Genomic DNA, 20613 nt, shown 5'->3' on the forward strand with positions numbered 1-20613 from the left:
AAAAAAATAAAAAAAAATCCTAAACTTATGTCCACTTAAAAGTAAGGACAAGCATAGTGCTACAAAAATATATACAGGTAAAAGCCAGTAAATTAGAATATTTTGAAAAACTTGATTTATTTCAGTAATTGCATTCAAAAGGTGTAACTTGTACATTATATTTATTCATTGCACACAGACTGATGCATTCAAATGTTTATTTCATTTAATTTTGATGATTTGAAGTGGCAACAAATGAAAATCCAAAATTCCGTGTGTCACAAAATTAGAATATTACTTAAGGCTAATACAAAAAAGGGATTTTTAGAAATGTTGGCCAACTGAAAAGTATGAAAATGAAAAATATGAGCATGTACAATACTCAATACTTGGTTGGAGCTCCTTTTGCCTCAATTACTGCGTTAATGCGGCGTGGCATGGAGTCGATGAGTTTCTGGCACTGCTCAGGTGTTATGAGAGCCCAGGTTGCTCTGATAGTGGCCTTCAACTCTTCTGCATTTTTGGGTCTGGCATTCTGCATCTTCCTTTTCACAATACCCCACAGATTTTCTATGGGGCTAAGGTCAGGGGAGTTGGCGGGCCAATTTAGAACAGAAATACCATGGTCCGTAAACCAGGCACGGGTAGATTTTGCGCTGTGTGCAGGCGCCAAGTCCTGTTGGACCTTGAAATCTCCATCTCCATAGAGCAGGTCAGCAGCAGGAAGCATGAAGTGCTCTAAAACTTGCTGGTAGACGGCTGCGTTGACCCTGGATCTCAGGAAACAGAGTGGACCGACACCAGCAGATGACATGGCACCCCAAGCCATCACTGATGGTGGAAACTTTACACTAGACTTCAGGCAACGTGGATCCTGTGCCTCTCCTGTCTTCCTCCAGACTCTGGGACCTCGATTTCCAAAGGAAATGCAAAATTTGCATCACCCAACCATGCAAATTTTGCATTTCCTTTGGAAATCGAGGTCCCAGAGTCTGGAGGAAGACAGGAGAGGCACAGGATCCATGTTGCCTGAAGTCTAGTGTAAAGTTTCCACCATCAGTGGAAAAGAATCAAGCATTTTGTGATGATGTGTTTCAAAAGCTGTCATATTATTGACTCCTGGCATTTTAAATAATTTAACAGTATCAATGTAAAGAATTGTATCATTGATTCATTCTTAACATTATCTCAACGTTATCCAAAATATTGTATTGTATGATACCCGGGAATTGGTGCCTAACGTTTTTGTGTGTGCGTGTGTGTGTGTGTGTGTGTGTGTGTGTGTGTCGTTTGTTACTGTGTCTTTCCTCATTGAACTGAAAACTGACACTGTTTCAAAAAGTACTTCATTTTATTTAGACAAAGTATAGCTATCAGACTTTGGCTAAAATGATAGTTACTTTCTACACCACTTCATCTCACGCGGTAACTAACAACGTACAAGTTAATTATTATAACTAGTTGAGACAGCATCCTGCAGATGTCTGACATTACCCAGCTTTAAGTGTTAACATATTACAGATAAGTCAAGAAAACAAGATCTGCTTTGCAAAATGAGCAAGCTATTTTTTTTTTAACCAAAAATAAGAGGAAATGCTCCCACACTTTACATATTTTCACCCGCCATATTGCTGTGAGTGGCCGCGCGGACTCGCGTCCCTTCGCAGAAACACAAGTGATGATGTCACGATTGTTGACAAATCAATTTTCTGTTTCAGAAAACTAACTAAAGCTGTGATTAGAGGTGGGAATCTTTGGGCACCTCACGATTCGATTATGATTCAGGAGCTTCGATTCAATTAAAAAAATCGATTATTGATGCATCTTTAATTTATTAGTTTAGTTTAGTCTTTATTTGAAGGGACAATGCCCAGAGACCTTAAAGGGGAACATTATCACCAGACCTATGTAAGCGTCAATATATACCTTGATGTTGCAGAAAAAAGACCATATATTTTTTTAACCGATTTCCGAACTCTAAATGGGTGAATTTTGGCGAATTAAACGCCTTTCTATTATTCGCTCTCGGAGCGACGTGACGTCACATCGGGAAGCAATCCGCCATTTTCTCAAACACATTACAAACACCGAATCAAATCAGCTCTGTTATTTTCCGTTTTTTCGACTGTTTTCCGTACCTTGGAGACATCATGCCTCGTCGGTGTGTTGTCGGAGGGTGTAACAACACGGACAGGGACGGATTCAAGTTGCACCAGTGGCCCGAAGATGCGAAAGTGGCAAGAAATTGGACGAATGTTGTTCAAAATACGAGGGTGTGGGGAAAGCCGACGAAAATGGTCAGTCGTTTGTTCCGCACACTTTACCGACGAAAGCTATGCTACGACAGAGATGGCAAGAATGTGTGGATATCCTGCGACACTCAAAGCAGATGCATTTCCAATGATAAAGTCAAAGAAATCTGCCGCCAGACCCCCATTGAATCTGCCGGAGTGTGTGAGCTATTCAGGGACATAGGACCTCGGTAGCACGGCAAGCAATGGCGGCAGTTTGTTCCCGCAGACGAGCGAGCTATCGACTCTAGCTTCCCTGGCCTGCGGACATCAACTCCAAAACTGGACAGATCAGCTTTCAGGAAAAGAGAGCGGATGAGGGTATGTCTACAGAATATATTAATTGATGAAAACTTTATTTTTTACTCGCGGTTTTACGTAAATTATACATAAACTGTGTTTACCAATAATTTAGCTTAAAAACATTACAACACTTAAAAACAAACACATACCAATCGTTGGTTAGAAGGCGATCGCCGAATTCGTCCTCGCTTTCTCCCGTGTCGCTGGCTGTCGTGTCGTTTTCGTCGGTTTCGCTTGCATACGGTTCAAACCGATATGGCCCAATAGCTTCAGTTTCTTCTTCAATTTCGCTTAAGCTGCTGAAATCCGAGTCTGAATCCAAGCTAATGTCGCTATATCTTGCTGTTCATCCGCCATGTTTGTTTGTATCGGCATCACTATGTGACGTCACAGGAAAATGGACGGGTGTATATAACGATGGTTAAAATCAGGCACTTTGAAGCTTTTTTTAGGGATATTGCGTGATGGGTAAAATTTTGAAAAAAACTTCGAAAAATAAAATAAGCCACTGGGAACTGATTTTTAATGGTTTTAACCCTTCTGAAATTGTGATAATGTTCCCCTTTAAGCTCAAATACAGATATGTTCTGCACCAGACTATAGCTAAATAGCTCATTTCCATCTGCAGTCCCTGGTTTCCTAAATTAAAGAGATGTATATTGATGCAGTTTTACATTTATTTTCGTTTCAATAAATAAGCGTCGATCAGTTGCAACTTAATTTAACTGTTTCTTATTCCAAATGGATTGGTTTTTTTTGGAATCCCACAATGAAAATGTGGGCGGATCTCTCGGTGAGGTGGCTCGCTGTAGTCAGCCAAATTTTAGAAATTTCTGCATTACGTTATTTACAATAAATAAATCGGACTTGGAGGTGCTGATTCTCATCCCAGTCGCTTCACACTCAGCTGCGAACCGATCCAGTGAGAGCTGAAGATCCTGGCCAGATGAAGCCATCAGGACCACATCATCTGCAAAAAGCAGAGACCTAATCCTGCAGCCACCAAACCAGATCCCCTCAACGCCTTGACTGCGCCTAGAAATTCTGAGAATCAGCACCTCCAAGTCCGAGTCCATGGTTCTCGCCCGGAAAAGGGTGGAGTGCCATCTCCGGGTTGGGGAGGAGATCTTGCCCCAAGTGGAGGAGTTAAAGTACCTCGGAGTCTTGTTCACGAGTGAGGGAAGAGTGGATCGTGAGATCGACAGGCGGATCGGTGCGGCGTCTTCAGTAATGCGGACGCTGTATCGATCCGTTGTGGTGAAGAAGGAGCTGAGCCGGAAGGCAAAGCTCTCAATTTACCGGTCGATCTACGTTCCCATCCTCACCTATGGTCATGAGCTTTGGGTTATGACCGAAAGGACAAGATCACGGGTACAAGCGGCCGAAATGAGTTTCCTCCGCCGGGTGGCGAGGCTCTCCCTTAGAGATAGGGTGAGAAGCTCTGCCATCCGGGAGGAGCTCAAAGTAAAGCCGCTGCTCCTCCACATCGAGAGGAGCCAGATGAGGTGGTTCGGGCATCTGGTCAGGATGCCACCCGAACGCCTCCCTAGGGAGGTGTTTAGGGCACGTCCGACCGGTAGGAGGCCGCGGGGAAGACCCAGGACACGTTGGGAAGACTATGTCTCCCGGCTGGCCTGGGAACGCCTCGGGGTCCCACAGGAAGAGCTGGACGAAGTGGCTGGGGAGAGGGAAGTCTGGGCTTCCCTGCTTAGGCTGCTGACCCCGCGACCCGACCTCGGATAAGCGGAAGAAGATGGATGGATGGATGGACAATAAATAAATCGATAAGATTGACGTTTACTAATCGATATTATAATCGTCCATGTACGAATTGCGATGAGTCTAAAAATCGATTATATCCCCCACCTCTACCCGTGAAAGCATCCTAAGTTTGAGTATTGTAGTTCTAAATTGGGCCTTGAGCTGAAGCAGCATTCCAGGAAGTTGGACACAACATAAAGACAATACAATTTAAGATAAAAACAAAGAGGTAAAAAAAGAAAACCCCTTTAGCAAAGGCCTGACAAAAAAAAAACCCTCAGCCATGTTGACAGAGCATCTCAACCTATTTTCTCCTGTTAGCCGTCGTGTTGCTGCTGCCATAAACAACGTAGCCTTGAGTGCGGGGGTGGGTTTCTGAATACACCAATAACTAATGTCACTCAAACAAAAGCACTGGACAGGGAGGTGAAAGATAGGAGGGATAAAAAGATGAGAACAAGGCCTCTTGTCTGGATGTACTAGACAGAAAAGGTGGGGGGAGGGATAGATTGGGAAAGATGGGAAGTGGGTGGCCACGCGAAGGGGGCAAAGAGGGGGCGTCACCCGGCTTAAATCGCCTCCAAGCTGAAACTGAGCCCGCCAAAACAGAGAAGTAACCCTAATTTGCATTCAAAGTGTTACTTTTCTCTCAGAAGTTGTGATGTACATTAAGAAACGGGAAGGATGCGGAGTCCTCCCCTATGCTTGAGCCTGCGTGCCCACAAGTTTCTCGGGCCAGTCAGCCACCCCCTACACGCATTCAGCTTACTCAGCCATAAAGACAATGCCCGCCATACCCCCTCCCTCACACACAATCCCAAAACTCCCCCTCACATAAGCTGAGCCCTCTTCAATAAAAACATCACCATGGTAATAGGCCAAGCCTTCCTGACCCACATGCACCATCCCTCGCTTTGAGTGGTTGGCAACACACCAAGTCATTTCTATGTAATAATCAATTCATATAATATTAGCAAGTCTGTCAAAATGATGAACTTGAAGCAACGAGGCATAATGGAGTGCAATACTAGCAGAGGTGGGTAGTAACGCGCTACATTTACTCCGTTACATCTACTTGAGTAACTTTTGGGATAAATTGTACTTCTAAGAGTAGTTTTAGTGCAACATACTTTTACTTTTACTTAAGTATATTTATAGAGAAGGAACGCTACTTTTATCTACATTCAGCTCGCTACTCGCTACTAATTTTTATCGATCTGTTAATGCACGCTTTGTTTGTTTTGGTCTGTCAGACAGACCTTCAAAGTGCCTGCCTTACTGGTGACGTTTCACTTCGTTCCACCAATCAGATGCAGTCACTGGTGACGTTGGACCAATCAAACAGAGCCAGGCGGTCACATGACCTGACTTAAACAAGTTGAAAAACTTATTGGGGTGTTACCATTTAGTGGTCAATTGTACGGAATATGTACTGTACTGTGCAATCTAATAATAAAAGTTCCAATCAATCAATCAAAAGTGTGAAGGAAAAAAGATACTTTTTTATTTCAACCGTACATCGCGTCAAAAGCCTAAAGACTGACCGCACATGAGGACGTTCCTGTCTTCACAATAAAAGTGCCGCTCCCTCGCGCCTGCGCTTTCAAAACAAGAGTCTCCGAAAGCCAGCGCAAACAAGCTAGCAAGCTACGGAGTTTGACGCCAATATATTTCTTGTAAAGTGTATAAAAACGAATATGGAAGCTGGACAAATAAGATGCCAAAAACCCACCACTTTCATGTGGTATTAGACAGAAAGGAGGAACTTTTCTTCTCCTCCATTTGAAAACGTGGGCGTTATCATCACTACTGTCTGATTACAATCAACGCAAGTCATCAGAATCAGGTAATACACCAACTTATATTCTAGTCTTCATGAAAGAAAGGAATCTATATGTTAAACATGCATGTATATTCATTAAAACACCTTTAACAGGTAAACAAAAACAGCAAAATAAATACATATAAATAATAAACTGTATATATATATATATATATATATATATATATATATATATATATATATATATATATATATGATATATGATATAAGTGTGTATGTTACTCATCAGTTACTCAGTAGTTGAGTAGTTTTTTCACAACATACTTTTTACTTTTACTCAAGTAAATATTTGGGTGACTACTCCTTACTTTTACTTGAGTAATAAATCTCTAAAGTAACAGTACTCTTACTTGAGTACAATTTCTGGCTACTCTACCCACCTCTGAATACTAGGCCTCAACCAGTAGAGGCGCTCACGATTTAGTTGAATTATAGTCATGTATAAAGAGAGTTTGGCCAACTAAACGAAAGGCGCCATGATTGCTACCAGTGGAGTGTGCAGCTGCGTCCGGAAGCATGCAATTTTGGTCGTTCGGACGTTAGTTAACCTGACGAAATACAAAACCCAAAACCAGTGAAGTTGGCACGTTGTGTAAATGGTAAATAAAATAAGAATACAATAATTTGCAAATCCTTTTCAACCTATATTCAATTGAATAGACTGCAAAGACAAGATACTTAAAGTTCGAACTGGAAAACGTTATTTTTTTGCAAATATTAGCTCATTTGGAATTTGATACCTGCAACTTGTTTAAAAAAAAGCTGGCAAAAGTGGGGAAGAAGACTGAGAAAGTTGAGGAATGCTCATCAAACACTTATTTGGAAAATTCCACAGGTGAACAGGCTAATTGGGAACAGGTGGGTCTCCTAAGTTACCAAACGTTTATTGAGTGTTGTTAAAAGGAAAGGCCATGTAACACAGTGGTAAAAATGCCCCTGTGCCAACTTTTTTGCTGCCATTAAATTCTAAGTTAATAATTTGCAAAAAAAAAAATTAAGTTTCTCCGCTTGAACATTAAATATCTTGTCCTTGCAGTCTATTCAATTGAATATAAGTTAAAAAAAGGTTTTGCAAATCATTGTATTCAGTTTTTATTTACGAACTACACAACTTGCCAACTTCACTGGGTTTGGGTTTTGTAAACTAAAATATTAAGTCTTTATATAATTCTAAACATACTCCAGCTCATAAACTTGCAATAAAGCATGCTTTTATTTTGTCAAAGTATAATTTTGCAGCCCTAATTGATGCACTCTGCTGCTCCATTCATGCAGTGTTTAGTGACCAGCAGGCTCTAAACCACGCACCTGACGACAAGAAAAGTTTAAAAAAAAAAAAATACACAGAACGACCAAATAAATAACTTATTACCCTTTTTGCCTTTTTAGATTTGGACTAATAGTCACGGAGAAATTATGACTTATGTGAAGTATGTCAACTATGGTGGCTGCCCCCAACATTTGCTATGAAATCACTGTGAGATCCATGTTTGTGCTTTTAGACTTAGACAAACTTTATTGATCCACTATCAATTATTACACCCAAAATGTGGTTCATTTTACTCTTTCAATGTCTACTCTGTCTATTTGTATTTGTGTTTGACTTTCTCTTCTACAGCTACCGAATAACATTATCTTCGTTTTACTGAGACTCAACAATAGTCTGTTTTTGTCAAACCATCTCTTTGATTTGTTAATATCTTCTGTTATTATTCGTATTAGCTTCTGTGTGTTCTCTCCCGAACAAAACGCAGACGTTATGCTATGTGTTTACCTCGCACAAGACAGTGTGTGGCTCTCCAGTGTTGACGGCGAACCTTAACTTCCCATTCTGTATAAGCTTTCCACAATTCTCACGGGTGGAGCAGCCCCATGCTGCACAACAGGGCCTTTTTACACACTGAAAAACTAACGAAGAAGCGCTGCAGACACATAGGAATAGCTCAAAGTTGTAGCAGACATGGAACCCTGTAGTCACATGAGTGCCTTTTGACCAATCAATGAGGAGATCTCCTGAAATCGAAGTGGCCATACTCTGAATGTTTTTTTCTTACTTTCTGGTACCTGCTGATTTGTATTTGGGATCTGCATAAATCCCGAAAAATTGCGCCCGTCCGCCTTTGTAGTCCGTGCCGACGACATAGTCGATAAGCTTCTTCTTTTTCCTTTATCTTGTAATGGGACATTCATCCTCCGCTGTTGCCATTTCTAATATAAAAACGTTTACTGAGTGTTGTTAAAAGGAAAGGCCATTTAACACAGTGGTGAACATGCCCTTTCCCAACTACTTTGGCACATGTTGCAACCATGAAATTCTAAGTTAACTATTATTTGCAAAAAAAATAAAATAAAGTTTATGAGTTTGAACATCAAATATCTTGTCTTTGTAGTGCATTCAATTGAATATGGGTTGAAAAGGATTTGCAAATCATTGTATTCCGTTTATATTTACATCTAACACAATTTCCCAACTCATATGGAAACAGAAGATTATCTGTAAATGTATTATTAGACCATATTTACATCTAACACAATTTCCCAACTCATATGGAAACAGGGTTTGTACAAAAGGTAGTGTAAAGTTCTTACTTATATCTGTCAGTAAACTTGCCATTAAAGCACTAAAACAGGGGTGCTCACACTTTTTCTGCAGGTGAGCTACTTTTCAATTGATCAAGTCGTGGGGATCTACCTCATTCATATATATCATTTATATTTACTTATTTATGAAATATATGTTTTTGTTAACAAGTTAAAGGTGTTTAATGATCATACAAGCATGTTTAACACATATAGTTAATATTGTTAATAAATTAAAGGTGTTTAATGATAATACAAGCATGTTTAATACATATAGTTAATATTGTTAACAAGTTAAAGGTGTTTCATGATAATACAAACATGTTTAATACATATAGTTAATAAGATAGAGGTGTTTAAAGATAATGCAAGCATGTTTAACACATATAGTTACTATTGTTAACAAGTTAAAGATGTTTAATGATAATGCAAGCATGTTTAACACATATAGTTAATATTGTTAATAAATTAAAGGTGTTTAATGATAATACAAGAATGTTTAACACATATAGTTAATATTGTTAACAAGTTAAAGGTGTTTAAAGATAATACAAGCATGTTTAACACATATAGTTAATATTGTTAACAACTTAAAGGTGGTTAAAGATAATACAAGCATGTTTAACACATATAGTTAATATTGTTAACAAGTTAAAGGTGTTTAAAGATAATACAAGCATGTTTAACACATATAGATTCCTTTCTTTCATGAAGACAAGAATATAAGTTGGTGTATTACCTGATTCTGATGACTTACATTGATAGGAATCAGACAGTGGTGCTGATAATGTCCGCATTTTCGAATGGAGGAGAAAAAAAGTCCTCCTTTCTGTCCAATACCACATGAAAGTGGTGGTTGGTTTTTGCCATCTTATTCGTCCAGCTTCCATACTCCTTTGTATACACTTTACAAGAAATACATTGTCGGCAAACTCCGTAGCTTGCTAGCTTGTGCACGCCAGCTTTCTGAGACTCTTATTTTGTAAGGCAGGCAGGATGAAGCAGCGCTTTTATTGTTCAACTGTGCAGTCGGTCTTTGGAGTTTTGACTACAGGTACGGCGCCAGAGTCTGTTGAAATAAAGTGTTTCTCGCCTTCCTGTCGGTAATTGTAATGAGCTGGCAGCAGCCAGCGTCATCTCAGAAGACCCTCGGGTGCCGTGAATGTCAATCAAGTGACGAAAGTGACGTCATAGTGAAGATTTATGATCGCTCATTTTAGGACTATTTTTTTAATGCCTGGCTGGTGATCGACTGACACATCCTCCACATTCACCCAAGGAACTGTAGTTATTAGAGTTCGAGTTGAATGTTTTTTCACGGACACATTTCCTGTGGTGTTAAGCTGCTGCTCATTTATTGATTTAAGTAAAGTCTGAATGTCATTAAAATAGTTAGCTCCATCTTTTGACACTTGTTCCAATCCCGTCCTTGCACGCTACACCGCTACAACAAAGATGACAGGGAGAAGACACTGTCGAAGGTGAGTCACGTAAATAAGACCGCCAACAAAACGGCGCATCCGAAAGTGACTGTCAGAAAGCGTCTTGAAGATTATCTGTAAATGTATTATTAGACCATGAGGAAGTGTTTTCAATTTAGAAAAAAATAATATTAATATGACTCCTTCAATGCGCCCTTTAAACCGGTGCGCCTTATATATGAAAAAAGATCCAAAATATACCATTCATCGGTAGTGTAACCCATATGGAAATATAGTGTCACGAATATATTCTCCTATTATTAATTTCTAATATATGGTGTGCCAAAGTCACTTTGGTCACTTAAAAAATGTTAAAATTGATTTGTCAAAGTCATGTGGTCACTACAGGTTTAAATTAATGATGCAACTATAACTTTATTGTATTTTCGTTTTGTGTAAAAAAGATGTATATTTAATGTTAAGCAGAGAAGCTGCATTCATTCCAATGCAGCTAAAAGCACCCTTGTCATGCTGCTTAAAGGGGAACTGTTGATACATTTCATTTATTAAATTGATACAGTTAAAATGATAATCATTATAATACATGATGACCAAAATGTGATTTCAGTTAAATAATCACTTATTTTATTTTGTGATGGTTTAAAAAGTGATCATTCACAGTTCCTAATTTAAAGATAAAAAGGTAAAAAATGCTTAAATGGATGTAATTCATTTCATTCATCGAAGTCTTAAGTAAGAGGTGAAGCACTATAGTTTTCATGATTTGATGCTGCTGTTAAAGTCTTACAGACTTATATGGAGTACAGTGTGAACCGACCAGTATTCATAAGTCCATGACTAAATGGTTAAAATGAGTAACTGTGTTTAGTGATTTAAAATTGAAGTTAATATGGTACCATATGGAAGAGAACTAAGAGTAAAAAGAGTATTCTAACTGATTACATTCTGTACTGCTATGTGCAGATTGGTTTTTTTGTATGATCCTGAAGTCTGGTTCCAAGCTGGACTTGAGTTATGATGGCGAGCCAGTCCCAGTGAGTGAGAGTCTGCGGAGAGGGAGCGTTTGGATGTGGTGTGGCCAGCTGCATCGGTCTCCACACTCTGCAGTGATCTATAACTGAACTGATCCACCATCAGAGTCGCAAGTATCGAACCGAATCAGTGTGGAATAACGGATTACAATAGAACTAAGGATTCCCAACCAAGGAATATAGACAGTGTTCAATTCAATACTACCCGGGTAGATTGTATTTTTTGAAAGGACAATTTAAAAAGGACATTTCTTCTATTTTGCTACTTTTGAATTTTGCAACAGAGCTCTATTTTTATTTCATTTTTGGGGGGTATTTTCAATTTAAAAAGCACACTGTTCGTGTGTTATCGTTTATTATTGTGCAATAAATTTGCCAGCAGTTGTTCTGTGGTCCACTAAGTACGTAACGTCTCATTGCAAGTCTCTCAATTATACAGCCAAGAACCTAGCAATCTTAATTGTTGTACTAACCTGCTATCCTACAGTAGGGGTGCTACAGTAGTATGCCTTATAATCCGGTGCACCCTATGATCCGGAAAATGGGGTACCGTATTTTTCGGACTATAAGTCGCAGTTTTTTTTTCATAGTTTGGCCGGGGGTGCGACTTATACTCAGGAGCGACTTACGTGTGAAATTATTAACACATTACCGTAAAATATCAAATAATATTATTTAGCTCATTCACGTAAGAGACTAGACGTATAAGATTTCATGGGATTTAGCGATTAGGAGTGACAGATTGTTTGGTAAACGTATAGCATGTTCTATATAATAATAATAATAACTGGGATTTATATAGCGCTTTTCTAAGTACCCAAAGTCGCTTTACATGTAGAACCCATCGTTCATTCACACCTGGTGGTGGTAAGCTACTTTCATAGCCACAGCTGCCCTGGGGTAGACTGTGTTATGTTATAGTTATTTGAATGACTCTTACCATAATATGTTACGTTAACATACCAGGCACGTTCTTAGTTGGTTATTTATGAGTCATATAACGTACACTTATTCAGCCTGTTGTTCACTATTCTTTATTTATTTTAAATTGCCTTTCAAATGTCTATTCTTGGTGTTGGGTTTTATCAAATAAATGTCCCCAAAAAATGCGACTTATACATGTTTTTTTCCTTCTTTATTATGCATTTTCGGCATGTGCGACTTATACTCCGGTGCGACTTATACTCCGAAAAATACAGTATATATGTATTTTCGGATGTAACCAACCTGCAAGCAGTCCATATAACCACCTTCATTAAAAATGTATCAGCTCACCTTGAATTCAGCATGAAACTTTTCAAAGTGGTTCGAAATTCAATCAAGTCATTTGCCCGCTTAGACGGGCGGCGGGAAGGGGGAGCTAAGGGTAAAGTGGTTGATGTCAAAGCACATAAGAGAAAAACCGGAGGAAAAATAAGAACTAAAAGGATTTAAATGCAAGAAAACTAAAAAGCTATGTTTCTGCCTGTACTGGTTAAGCTTTGCATTGCTCAACACTCATAAATATGGAAAGACTTTTGTTTTGTGTCCCCCATTCCACCGGCTCTCAGTACACACTTTACTCCCTCCCCTTGGAGCATTTCATGCTCCGTAAAATGAAATTGAACATAAAAAAGGTCCACAGCATGAATAAGTCACAAGCCTACATGCACGGTCAATGACAATAGTGAATATTTCTAATACTGTGTGTGCAAAAGAGAAACCTACATACTTGCCCTAATTACTGCACAAAACAAACAGCCGAGACGGAGAGGAAGCTGAGAGAATGTTCAACTGGTTTCATGGCGCTCACATTCATATGTTAATAAGTTATCTGCATGCCATGGATGTTTGCTCTACTGACTGCATCACTCTCAGTGGCCGGGGTCACCTGCGCTCTCGCCAAATTCCATCGAAAAACACACTCGTTCTGGTTGTGCGCCTGTATTAAACACGTCCATCAGCAGAATAAAGAGGGATTCTGTTTATGCTGCACGCTTCCACCGAGTGGCATGGAAATCGGCCGGGGAGCTTTTGCATAATAACGAAGACAAACAATTCCACTTTCTTGAAGGAAATTTTGATCTGAACAAGGGCTATTGAAGTGGCGGCAAATCATGTAATTGCAGTAGGTACTCACAAACAGCAAGGCGTCCCTTTCATACAGCATACAGTACTGTTGAGGATCTTTGACTAGCATTTTTATCGAGAGAGAGCACTTCTGTCAGGTAAAGAGGATTTTTTTTTTTAGCAAAAGCTTCTATTGGTTGCTGCCGTATATGACTACTATGGGCAGTGATGGCCTAAAAATATATATATTTTTAACAACAATCCCAGAATCTTAATCTAATAAAAAAAAAATAGAGCAACCCCAACTCCAACTCAATTCCAGCATTACAATACTTTCGATACAAATTTACAAAGCGATTGAAAAGACATAATAATAATAATAATAACTGGGATTTATATAGCGCTTTTCTAAGTACCCAAAGTCGCTTTTACATGTAGAACCCATCAATCATTCACACCTGGTGGTGGTAAGCTACTTTCATAGCCACAGCTGCCCTGGGGTAGACTGACGGAAGCGTGGCTGCAATTTGCGCCAACGGCCCCTCCGACCACCACCTATCATTCATCATTCAATTCACCGGTGTGAGTGGCACCGGGGGCAAAGGGTGAAGTGTCCCGCCCAAGGACACAACGGCAGCGATTTTTGGATGGTAAGAGGCGGGAAGCGAACCTGCAACCCTCAGGTTTCTGGCACGGTTGCTCTACCCACTACGCCATGCCGCCCCAATAAATGCAATACTAAAAAAAAGGGTAAACCAAAATTTAAAAAAGCAACAATATCAATAATGATATTCTCAATAATACTTATTTAATGTTTTTAAACCAAAAAAATTACTTTTAAAATGAAATCAGCAAAAGGAAAAAAGAACAATTCTTGAAAATTGTAAGTCATAATAAATATTGCAATTTGGATGTGAATTGATTTTTTGAGAACTCCCTGACGAATAGTGTCTTTTTTTTTGCAATAGATCCTAAAAAAACAGCATTACACTACAGTCATGGAGGATCTATGGATTGTGTATTTTTTGCATTAGATCCTGTAGATTCAAGGACCATTAACTTTACTTTCAGTAAGTCCTTAAAAACAGCAAAAAGCTCCAGTCATATAGAGGATCCTAAAAAAATAGAAGCTCTTTGGCTAACATTTTTTGCAGTAGATTCTTAAAAACAGCACATCACTTCAGTCATCTAAAGAATCTTTCACAAGCGTTTTTGCAGTAGATCCTTAAAACAGCCGAAAGCTCCAGTTGTACAAAGGATCCTTAGAAACAGAAGCTCTTTGGTCAACATTTTTTGCGGTAGATTCTTGAAAACAGCAGATCATGTAATAATTTCAAGGACCTTTAACTAGCGTTTTTGTAGAAGGTCCTTAAAACAGCATAGTGCCTCATTCATATATATAGGACCGTTGACTAGTGCTTTTTTTGCCGTGGATCCTTAAAAAAAGCAAAACTCTCCTATCATTTAGGGCAGTGGTCCTCAACCTTTTTGTAACTGCGGAATGGTCAACGCTTGAAAATTTGTCCCACGGACCGGGGGGGCGGGGGGGTATGCGTGCTTACGGACTGTATCCCTGCAGACTGTATTGATCTATATTGATATATAATGTAGGAACCAGAAATATTAATAACAGAAAGAAACAACCCTTTTGTGTGAATGAGTGTTAATGGGGGAGGGAGTTTTTTGGGGTTGGTGCACTAATTGTAAGTGTATCTTGTGTTTTTTATGTTTATTTAATAAAAAAAATAAAAAATACAAAAATAAAATGTATTTTTTATTTATTTTTTTTATTTATTGTGCGGCCCAGTACCAATCGTTTCACGGACCGGTACTGGGCCGCGGCCCAGTGGTTGGGGACCACTGATATAAAAGATCCTCGACTGTCTTACAGATACAGTACGTGACTTCATTTATGACTATGTTACATTTGATCAGATAAAATGTGAGGGTGTTAAATACAAAACAGAATAAGACTTAAGGTACAAGTCCCACCCTCCCTTGTCCTTAAAGGGGAACTGCATTTGGGGATGGGGCGAGGGTCACCACTATGTGAACAAATACGTGAGCAAATTGTCGAACAGTTTAAGAACAACATTTCTCAATGAGCTATTGCAAGGAATTTAAGGATTTCACCATCTACGGTCCGTAATATCATCAAAAGGTTCAGAGAATCTGGAAAAATCACTGTATGTAAGCGACTAAGCCCGGGACCTTCCATCCCTCTGGCAGTACTGCATCAACAAGCGACATCAGTGTGTAAAGGATATCACTACATGGGCTCAGGAACACTTCAGAAACCCACTGTCAGTAACTACAGTTTGTCGCTACATCTGTAAGTGCAAGTTAAAACTCTACAATGCAAAGCCATTTATCAACAACACCCAGAAACGCCGCCGGCTTCGCTGGGCCCGAGCTCCTCTCAAATGGACTGATGCAAAATGGAAAAGTGTTCTGTGGTCTGACGAGTCCACATTTCAAATTTTTTTCGAAAACTGTGGACGTCGTGTCCTCCGGACCAAAGAGGAAAAGAACCATCCGGATTGTTATAGGCACAAAGTTCAAAAGCCAGCATTTGTGATTATGGGGGTGTATTAGTGCCCAAAGCATGGGTAACTTACACATCTGTGAAGGCACCATTAATGCTGAAAGGTACATACAGGTTTTGGAGCAACATACAGGTAAAAGCCAGTAAATTAGAATATTTTGAAAAACTTGATTTATTTCAGTAATTGCATTCAAAAGGTGTAACTTGTACATTTTATTTATTCATTGCACACAGACTGATGCATTCAAATGTTTATTTCATTTAATTTTGATGATTTGAAGTGGCAACAAATGAAAATCCAAAATTCCGTGTGTCACAAAATTAGAATATTACTTAAGGCTAATACAGGCCCCACAGATTTTCTATGGGGCTAAGGTCAGGGGAGTTGGCAGGCCAATTTAGAACAGAAATACCATGGTCCGTAAACCAGGCACGGGTAGATTTTGCGCTGTGTGCAGGCGCCAAGTCCTGTTGGAACTTGAAATCTCCATCTCCATAGAGCAGGTCAGCAGCAGGAAGCATGAAGTGCTCTAAAACTTGCTGGTAGACGGCTGCGTTGACCCTGGATCTCAGGAAACAGAGTGGACCGACACCAGCAGATGACATGTCACCCCAAACCATCACCTAACCATGCAAATTTTGCATTTCCTTTGGAAATCGAGGTCCCAGAGTCTGGAGGAAGACAGGAGAGGCACAGGATCCACGTTGCCTGAAGTCTAGTGTAAAGTTTCCACCATCAGTGATGGTTTGGGGTGCCATGTCATCTGCTGGTGTCGGTCCACTCTGTTTCCTGAGATCCAGGGTCAACGCAGCCGTCTACCAGCAAGTTTTAGAGCACTTCATGCTTCCTGCTGCTGACCTGCTCTATGGAGATGGAGATTTCAAGTTCCAACAGGACTTGGCGCCTGCACACAGCGCAAAATCTACCCGTGCCTGGTTTACGGACCATGGTATTTCTGTTCTAAATTGGCCCGCCAACTCCCCTGACCTTAGCCCCATAGAAAATCTGTGGGGTATTGTGAAAAGGAAGATGCAGAATGCCAGACCCAAAAACGCAGAAGAGTTGAAGGCCACTATCAGAGCAACCTGGGCTCTCATAACACCTGAGCAGTGCCAGAAACTCATCGACTCCATGTCACGCCGCATTAACGCAGTAATTGAGGCAAAAGGAGCTCCAACCAAGTATTGAGTATTGTACATGCTCATATTTTTCATTTTCATACTTTTCAGTTGGCCAACATTTCTAAAAATCCCTTTTTTGTATTAGCCTTAAGTAATATTCTAATTTTGTGACACACGGAATTTTGGATTTTCATTTGTTGCCACTTCAAATCATCAAAATTAAATGAAATAAACATGTGAATGCATCAGTCTGTGTGCAATGAATACATATAATGTACAAGTTACACCTTTTGAATGCAATTACTGAAATAAATCAAGTTTTTCAAAATATTCTAATTTACTGGCTTTTACCTGTATGTTGCCATCCAAGCAACGTTATCATGGACGCCCCTGCTTATTTCAGCAAGACAATGCCAAACGACATGTTACAACAGCATGGCTTCATAGTAAAAGAGTGCGGGTACTAGACTGGCCTGCCTGTAGTCCAGACCTGTCTCCCATTGAAAATGTGTGGCGCATTATGAAGCCTAAAATACCACAACGGAGACCCCCGGACTGTTGAACAACTTAAGCTGTACATCAAGCAAGAATGGGAAAGAATTCCACCTGAAAAGCTTCAAAAATGTGTCTCCTCAGTTCCCAAATGTTTACTGAGTTTTGTTAAAAGGAAAGGCCATGTAACACAGTGGTAAGAAAGTGTTGCTGCCATTATCTATACTGGCTCACCTGCACTGGCTTCCTGTGCACTTAAGATGCGACTTTAAGGTTTTACTACTTACGTATAAAATACTACACGGTCTAGCTCCAGCCTATCTTGCCGATTGTATTGTACCATATGTCCCGGCAAGAAATCTGCGTTCAAAGAACTCCGGCTTATTAGTGATTCCCAGAGCCCAAAAAAAAGTCTGCGGGCTGTAGAGCGTTTTCTATTCGGGCTCCAGCACTATGGAATGCCCTCCCGGTAACAGTTAGAGATGCTACCTCAGTAGAAACATTTAAGTCCCATCTCAAAACTCATTTGTATACTCTAGCCTTTGAATAGCCCCCCTTTTTTTAGACCAGTTGATCTGCCGTTTCTTTTCTTTTCTCCTCTGCTCCCCCCTATCCCTTGTGGAAGGGGAGACACACAGATCCGGTGGCCATGGATGGGGTGCTGGCTGTCCAGGGTCGGGACCCGGGGTGGACCGCTCGCCTGTATATCGGTTGGGAACATCTCTGCGCTGCTGACCGGTCTCCGCTCGGGATGGTTTCCTGCTGACCCCACTGTGGACTGGACTCTTACTGTTATGCTGGATCCACTATGGACTGGACTCTCACAATATTATGTTAGACCCACTCGACATCCATTGCATTCGGTCTCCCTAGAGGGGGGGGGTTACCCACATATGCGGTCCTCTCCAAGGTTTCTCATAGTCATTCACATCGACGTCCCACTGGGGTGAGTTTTTCCTTGCCCTTATGTGGGCTATACCGAGGATGTCGTTGTGGCTTGTGCAGCCCTTTGAGACACTTGTGATTTAGGGCTATATAAATAAACATTGATTGATTGATTGATTGATTATATTTGAACACTAAATATATTGTCATTGCAGTCCATTCAATTGAATATAAGTTGAAAAAGATTTGCAAATCATTGTATTCTGTTTTTATTTACGATTTACCAGAGGTGTGGACTCGAGTCACATGACTTGGACTCGAGTCAGACTCGAGTCATGAATTTGATGACTTTAGACTCGACTTGACAAAATGTAAAAAGACTTGCAACTCGACTTAGACTTTAACATCAATGACTTGTGACTTCACTTGGACTTGAGCCTTTTGAATTGACATGACTTGACATGACTTGCTACTTTCCCCAAAACCCAAAGATGAAAAAGTTATTCGGGAGCGCTCCGTATTTTTCATTGTGTACTTGTCTATCAGCGTTGCGTGTGTCAGCTGGTGTGGTCTCAGTACAACAGCCAATCAAATTAGATCTACTTTGTTTTCATCACACAGCATTCATCCAATCAAATTGCAGGACAACCAACGAAGAAGACATGTCCAAACCACACGCCAGTGAACAAAAAATGATACCTAAAATAATTTTGTTTGGGTATAAAAATTACGAGGTGGTCAACACAAAATGGTTTGCAGTATGCAACACATGCGGTTCGAAAATTACTGATGGAGAGGCAACAACTTCCAACTTCGTCCGGCATTTGAAGTTGCACAAAGAACGGTAAGTTTTGAATGTAAGATAACGTTTATTGGCTAAGTAACGTGACTTTTATTTGCTGTGTAGTTAAATCAGTGAGGCTGTAAACTCACTGCTAACGTTATAACGTTATTGCAAACACGGGAATCTGTTGCAGTTCACTACCTTATTCATACTTTTTGTTCAGTGATTTTTTTTAAGCAGGGTTACGTTAGTCAATATATCACACGTAACGTTAGACGGCGGTCAGCAGCATCGCGTATTTTAGCCACCTAAAAAAAGACAAAAATAGTAAAATAAAGGTCAGTTAAAATGTATACTATATTATGAATATGTGTACCGTTTTAGCTAGCTTTCTGACATACTGTTGGGTGTTTACCTCAGTGGTCCCCAACCACCGGACCGCGGCCCGGTACTGGTCCGTGGATCGATTGGTATCGGGCCGCACAAGAAATAATTGTTTTCTTTTTTCTTTTTTTAATTAAATCAACATAAAAAACACAAGATACACTTACAAGTAGTGCACCAACCCAAAACAACTCTCTCCCCCCTTTTGTTCTGGGCATTGAACATGAAGACTCTTCCTTCACTGTTCCGAGTGGCCATGAGAGTCTTGGCAGTGCCTGCCTCCAGTGCTCCAGTGGAGCGAGTTTTCAGCCATGGTGGCATCATACTACGCCCCCATCGTGCACAAATGACTGACAGACTCTTGGCTAATTTGGTCTTTTGCAAATGCAATGCAGCATAGGGCCCTGACATATAAAAAATACAACTTTTTTGTTATGTTCACGTATATGTCATGTTTTTTCAATGTTAACACTTTTGTACAAATAAGTACATTTGCACTTTATTTTTCAATGTGTTTGTTCTGTAAAGGAATGAGTTAATGTTTAAAATGACTGGTTAATAGTGCTATTATAAAGTGCAATGTCAGCACAATTTTCTTTCCTGCAATTTAAAATGCACTTGTTTTAATAAATAAATACAGCGTTTGAAAAGCATACACAATCTGTGTTAATATATTAGTCTGTGGTTAAAAGGACTTGAAAGGACTCGAAACTCAAAATGCAGGACTTAGGACTTGACTTGAGACTTTCCAGTCTTGACTTTGGACTTGACTCGGGGCTTGCCTGTCTTGACTCGGGACTTGACTCGGACTTGAGGGCAAAGACTTGAGACTTACTTGTGACTTGCAAAACAATGACTTGGTCCCACCTCTGCGATTTACACAACGTGCCAACTTCACTGGTTTTGGGCTTTGTCTATACAAAACAGAGCAACACTTAAGGGACAAGTCCCGCCCAACCTTGTTCTTCTTAACCTGTCACAAAGATGGCCTCTGGAACAATTTAGTTGATAAACACTCAACAGATTGCTTCCAGAAGTGCGGCCCTATGGGGAGGCAAAGTTGCACCTGAACTAATAAATACACAACACACAATGGATAGCTTGCCAGTCTCTTGAGTGCAT

At 40.0% G+C, this 20613-nt stretch overlaps 1 protein-coding gene across 3 annotated transcripts in view; it reads right to left on the reverse strand.

The window, feature by feature from the left end:
* LOC133594747 (nectin-2) overlaps positions 1–20613 on the reverse strand; it is a 547719-nt gene that overhangs the window by 526240 nt on the left and 866 nt on the right. The gene's annotated exons all lie outside the window — the stretch shown is intronic.

This window comes from Nerophis lumbriciformis, linkage group LG04 (assembly GCF_033978685.3).
Source record: "Nerophis lumbriciformis linkage group LG04, RoL_Nlum_v2.1, whole genome shotgun sequence".
Classification (NCBI taxonomy): Eukaryota; Metazoa; Chordata; class Actinopteri; order Syngnathiformes; family Syngnathidae; genus Nerophis; species Nerophis lumbriciformis.